We start from the raw sequence: 6,740 nt of genomic DNA, 5'->3' as shown, positions 1-6,740 counted from the left end.
ACCTGTTTTTATGGTGTTTAACATAAAGTCTTCTAATCACACTGCTGTTCGTTTAATTATTTTTTTGTGCCTGAAGAATAGTCTGCTTTTGTATACATATGGTTTTATGATCCTTGATAAGCACTGTGTTGGTCCCAAATCGTGGCTGTTGGGAATAACTCTGGAATAAGTGTAGTGTACTTGCCGGTTTTGTGTGTTAACTTGACACAAGCTAAAGTTATCACAGAGAAAGGAGTTTCAGTTGAGAGAATCCCTCCATGAGATCCAGCTGTAAGGCATTTTCTCAATTAGTTATCAAGGTGGAGGGGCCCCTTGTGGGTGGTGCCATCCCTGGGCTGGTAGTCTTGGGTTCTATAAGAAAGCAAGCTGAGCAAGCCAAGGGAAACAAGCCAGTAAGTAACATCCCTCCATGGCCTCTGCATCAGCTCCTGCTCTCTGACCTGCTTGAGTTCCAGTCCTGACTTCCTTTGGTGATGAACAGCAGTGTGGAAGTATAAGCTGAATAAACCCTTTCCTCCTCAACTTGCTTCTTGGTCATGATGTTTTGTGCAGGAATAGAAACCCTAAGACATGTAGGATCTCTCTGATTTTCTTGTAGTATACCTTTGAGCAATGAGAGTAGACAAGCTAGCTCTAAATTTAGTCTTTTGTGGAATTTCCATACTGCTGTCTACATGGACTCTTCCAATGTATACCCCATCACATTCTTTTCAACATAATATACATCTCATCAATCATTATCAACACAATGTATGCCCTACCATGTCCTTTTGACACATCTGTGCCATTTGTTTTTTGACTTACTGACTCAGCCATGTAACTTCAGTGAGATTTTGCTGCACTGGAATTTTGATTTATGTCTTTCTGATCATTACTGGTGTTGAACATTTTTCATACTTCTTGGCTTTGTATTGTTGTGGACCGCACTAGCCCCAAGTTGGGGTGGCCAAAATAAATGTTGCAGCCCAGGCAAAATGTTGAGGCCCGGGCCGACCCACGTTTGGGCGGCCACTGTATCCCGGCCCAAGCTGCCGCTCCGGTCTTCAGGTCGGGGGTTCAGCAAGAGCGAGGGTGAGGCCAGATTTTACCTAATGTCTGATGTGTATGAATCTCTCTCTCTCGTTTCCCTAATGTCTTCTCTCTGCTGTGTCTCCCTAATGTCTGAATCCTGATCTGTTCTATCTCTGCCTTTTATATGTCTCACTTCTAAGCCACGCCTCTAAGTTACACCTTTAATCATGCCTTTAGGTCTTGTCTCTAACCCTGATCTCTATACTTCTAAGTCACACACCTTTAATCTCACACACCTTTAATCTCAAGGTATCTAAACCAAGATTATCTGAGTGTTCTCAGCTGTTGTAGGCTATTGTAATTTAAATCTCATGTCAGGGTATATGGCTCAAGATGGCTGTAAAGCTGATAGCTGCTTTTTGCTAAAAGTCGGCCCCCAACATTGTATATATCTTTTTGAGAACTAGCTATTCATATCATTTCCTTATTTTTTTCTAGAAAGGGCTTAATAAAAATTTCAAGTAACTACTCATTTTTAAATTGGATTATTCAGTGTTTACTCTTGATTTATTCATGTGGTTTTTCTGCTGTACTCTGGAAATAATCCCCTATCAAGGGAACAGCTAGAAATATTTTCTTCCATTCTGTAGGTTCTCTCTCTACTCTGTTGGTCATTTTCTTTAAGATTTTTCTTGGTTTAATACAATTCCATGTGTCTAGTTTTGCTTTTGTTGTTTGATTTAGGAATCTTGTTGAAAGATTCATTGCCAATAGTGATGTCATGAAAGTATTCCTTTCTGTTTATATTTCTGGTGGATTTATAGTTTCTAATGATTTTCTTCTAGAAGTTTTAGGTTTTTGATCCATTAGTACATATATGTTATATAATACATTATATTTATTTTAATTTTTATTTATTCTTATTCTTTTGATGAAGTTATCAAAGATGAGTTGGCTATAATAAAGGGATTTTTTTCTGGGCTTTCTGTTCTGCTTCATTGTTTTACACCAATGCCATACTGCTTTGCTTACTATAGTTTTATTATACGTTCTAAAGTTAGATATGATATTCTTAGTTTTGTTCTTTCTGATTAAGATTGTTTTGGCTACTTAGAATATTTTTGTTTTTCCATGTAAATTTTCTAATTGTTTTCTTATCTATTTGAAGAATTCCACTGGCAATTTACAATAGGCAAATGACAATTAGTCAAATTGACAAAGTGCCTATAAATTTCTTAGGTAATATGAAAACTTAATAATATTGATTATTTCAATCTATGAATCTTGTATTGTTTCTAGTGTTTTCTTCAACACTTTCATCAGTAGTTTGTAATTCTAATTGTGCAGATTTTACTATTAATATTTTGGTAAAATTTATTGCTAGACAAAGACTTTTTTTATTTATTTTGTAGCTCTAGTGATTAGATTGCCCTTTTGATTTCCTTATCAGCAAGTTCACCCCTGGCATAAAATTGTATAAAGTTATGCTAATGTTGTATTTTGAATTTGTATCTTGCAATATTACTGAATATTGACTTTATACTTTGTTTCTGGCAGGTTTCTGCAGAACCTTTAGGGTTTTCAATGTATAAAAATAGCAGTGTTACAATTTTACTTTCTTTCTCATTTAGATGTTTTGAATTTTTCCTCTTGTCCTACTGCTTTGTCTATGACTTCTAATTCCATGTTTAAGTAAGAGTGGTGAATGTGGTCACTATTTTCTTGTTTCTGTTCCTTTGAAAACATACTCAAGCTCTTCCCTATTCACTATTCATTGTGACCGGGGAGTTTTTCATATAGTATCTGTTCCTTGTATACCCACCTCATTGATTTTAATCATGAAAGGATATTGAAATTCATTGAACAAGGTTTCTGTGCCTATTGAGATGATGTTGATTTTGTCCTTCATTGTGTTAATGTATGTTTATAAGTTTGTTGATTGGTTTGTTACATTCCTGAGGAATCCTGATAGGCAAGTTTGTGTAATCTCTTTGATATACAACATGTTGTGGTTTGTTTGCCTATATTCTAGCTAACTAAGATTATTGCATCATTGCATGTCAGGAGTTGTTCTTAGTCTCTCTTTCTCTCTTTATCCCCGCCCCCTCCAATCTTCAACTAAAGACTGACCCCATGTAGTTTCCTTGTTTTGTTATGTTCTTGACTTGTTTTGGTATTAGATTAATGCTAGCCTCAGAATAAATTTGGAAGTAATTTCCTGTAACATTTTTGAAATATTTTGAGATAAACTGGTAATTTCTTTAGGCTTTTATTTTGCTTTTCTATTGGTGGACATTGAACACATGACCTCCTGCACGATGGATAAGTGCTGTGTTCCAACCTAGTATAGGTTCTTAAATTGTTTCTTAGAACTCAGAGCTGAAGCTGTCTGGACCTAGGATCTTCTATGGAAAGACTTTTTATTATCAATTTAATTCCATTCCTCATTCTTCCTCTGTTCAGGTTTTCAGAGATTCCTTCGTTCAGTTTTGGTAGATTATATTTGTTCACAAATGTACTTCCTCTAAATTTTACAGATTATTGGTGTAATATTTTAATCTAAAAATATTTACATGTCTCAGTCCCATCCTCATATTCAGAGTTTAACGACTCAACAGATATTCATTTGAGAGTAATTTTTTCAGTACTCTAGTCCAAGTTCTAGAGATAATAAAAGCTGAATTAGGCCCCAATATGAAGATTGTTGTATAAAACAGAGTTTTATAAGCTTTTAATAGTACTTGATAGTTTTGTTTCAAGGTCTTAAAAAGATGGTTATTGTTTCAGAAATAATTTATTCTTCTGCTGGTCTGTAACTTCTACATAGAGTACAGATCCTATCTTTTTATGTTTACATAATGAACATGTACTGTGAGTTTTATCTAGTAGGCAATATTTGATAACCATGCATTGAATAAATCATAAAAAAAATGGAATTCAAAGAGGGAGAAGTGGTAGCCAAAGAGGTTACTACTTCCAAACAGATTTATGCCTTACCTCAATCAATATCACCCTTGTATTAATTTGGTGGCACATTTGGCTTGTGATGGTGTTATATATATATATATATATATATATATATATATATATATATATATATATGATATTTTGCTCTTTGATTTAATTTTGTGCTTCCAACAGCAGTCCAGTGTCTATTACATTGCAGAAGCCCAGTAGGTATTTGTTGAGGCAGTGAAGCAAAGGAGATAAGCTTCAAGAACTATGGAAATAGATGCAGGTAAAAAGGCTAGCACTTTATAATTGTGACTAGAGTGCATTTCCTTCAACTGTGCCATTAGATGACTTAGTCTTTTAAGGTAGATGTATTACACACAATTGCTTTTGATAGACTACTATATAAGTGTTTCTGTCATGAGGAAAATTCTAATTGGCTCTGAGACTAACTAGACAATGAAATTTCAGCAAATGACCTCCAGAAGCTGACAATGTTCTCTGCTGCAGAACAAATTGGAGTATGGAAAAAAAAGAGGGGGCAGTTCCATCTTTCATCCATGTAGGTCTAGAATGGTAGAGTGGTTTTATTTCACAGCTTACACATACTCCTAAGGCTTTACATGCTTCGCTTTAAAAATGTGCATTGGTGTTTTGCCTGCATGCATGTCTGTGTGAGGGTGTCAGATCCCTTGTAACTGGAGTTACAGACAGTTATTGTAAGAATGTAATTTGAATGTAAGAATGTAATTTCAGGTCTCAGCTTGAACTTAAAATTAAGAGATCCTTAGATTTGAGTTTCAGCTTACACTCAAACATTAGCTGCCCCTGAGGCACATCCTGGGAGAAGCACATTCCAAAGACTCAAACATTCCAGGAAGAAAGACCCAAGATAGGAGTTTATCAGGGAGATGAGCCCCTAACACAGTATACCTGGGTAAACAGAAGCCACTTAAGCTGACCCTCTTTGTTGTAAAAGATAAGGTCTAAATTTGAGTTACTTAGAAACTGGGCCTGGGAGCCGCTGTTTGAAATCCTTTATGGTTACTGTGTAAGAAGTAATTAACTGTCCTTGTGAACTCTGTAAAAAATGGTATAAAAGCTGCTTTTAGCTTCAACTCGGGGTTCTTCTTGCCTGCATGCAAGGGAACCCCAGTGTACTGGTTATCATTATCAATAAAATTATCATGTTATTGCAATGAATCCCATCTGCGGGTGTTTCTGTGGAATCTTTAGGTTTCTTTTGGATCTTTAGGTCCAACATTATGAGCTGCCATGTGGGTGCTAGGAATTGGAACTAGGTCCTCTGGAAGAGCAACCAGCGCTCTTTATTACTGAGCCATCTCTCTAGACTTTCCTAATGCTTTATATTTTGAAATATCTCTTAACCATGTATATAGAAATATGCACAGACAATGTTGTAATGTTCTCACAAAGAAGAGCACATATTACATGCTTTGTACACTTACAAACACACATGTCCTTATGTTCACTGGGACAAAGTATGCGGGGGTTTAACTCCAATGCAGGAAAAGCAAATCACCTTTAGCAAGCTTTGATTTCATATGAGCACATTTACTCTGGTTATTCTCCATGGCACATTAAGCCTTGGAGACTTTGTTACATTCCCAAAATGAGCAAGCTTCAGTTTTCTAGGCCCAACACAACTGGCAGTCTTTGAATTGCTGTGTCTTACACAGCAAACTGCACAACTCAGCTTAACAGATTGTTCATTTTTCCAAAATAAACCTTGTTTTTTTTTTTTTTTTAAACATCATTACAAAAACTTAGCTAATAAAATCCCAGGCACATAGCAGTAACCTAAGCATTCCAGAGAGCCTTTCATTAGATTTGAAGTATTAAAAGTATTTACTGTGTCTAAGCACATTTCTTTGACCTTGCCTTTCTGTGATAGAAATTTATAAGAAAAGTGGAACCGTTCAAAAAAAAATCAAGGATAGAGGGAAAAGAAGTGTTTAAAGACACGCTAACATTCAAACAATAATGCAAGCAGTAGAAGTCTGAATGTGGCCACTTAGAGATAGTCCAGCATCAAAAAATAAAATGCCTAGTATATTGCTAGTTCATCGAGTGTCCAAGGAAAGGCCTCAGCCAGGGAGCTCTTGGAGCCCTGCCCAATGGCTTGGCATGGACACTGGAAAATTCTAAATCTGGGAAGTTAAGTATAGGTTTTTTTCCCTTTGTTTCCATATAAAACCATGCATGTATAAATAAAGAACCTGCTTTTGTTGCTGATATTATTGCTAATGACTAGACCCTTGGAAGTTTGTGCATTCGAGATAAACCTATTATATATCTTCTAAGTAAGAAAATTCTGACTGGCTTTATAGCAATATTCTTTTTTTTTCCTCTTTAGGTTAAAATTATTTTAATTTTATAGGGGTCTTGCAGAAAACCCGTTACAGGAGAGGAAAGCCTGTGCTTCAGGTTGTATGATTGGTGGCAAATCTTAATTAGATGGATATGAAGTAAATTGCTATTACCACAATAAAAGCAGAATCCAGGAAAGAGAAGTGAGGGGTTCTAGTTTAGGCCTCTTGGATATTGATTTCAACTCCGACTTCCCTCCCTTCTCCCCTTAGCCATATCATTTTAAAATTTCATCTCAAGTCCTGTGTGCTGGAGGTACAGACACCCGAGTGCTCACCCCAGATCTCCTGAATCACAATTTATTTTTACAAGATGTCCTGGTGGTTCATATGCTCACTAAAATTTGAGAGGAATGGAGGCTAGATCAAGCTTGTGGATGTTGATGC

This window comes from Arvicanthis niloticus, chromosome 20, assembly GCF_011762505.2.
Source record: "Arvicanthis niloticus isolate mArvNil1 chromosome 20, mArvNil1.pat.X, whole genome shotgun sequence".
Lineage (NCBI taxonomy): Eukaryota > Metazoa > Chordata > Mammalia > Rodentia > Muridae > Arvicanthis > Arvicanthis niloticus.
This window is presented reverse-complemented; position numbering follows the sequence as displayed.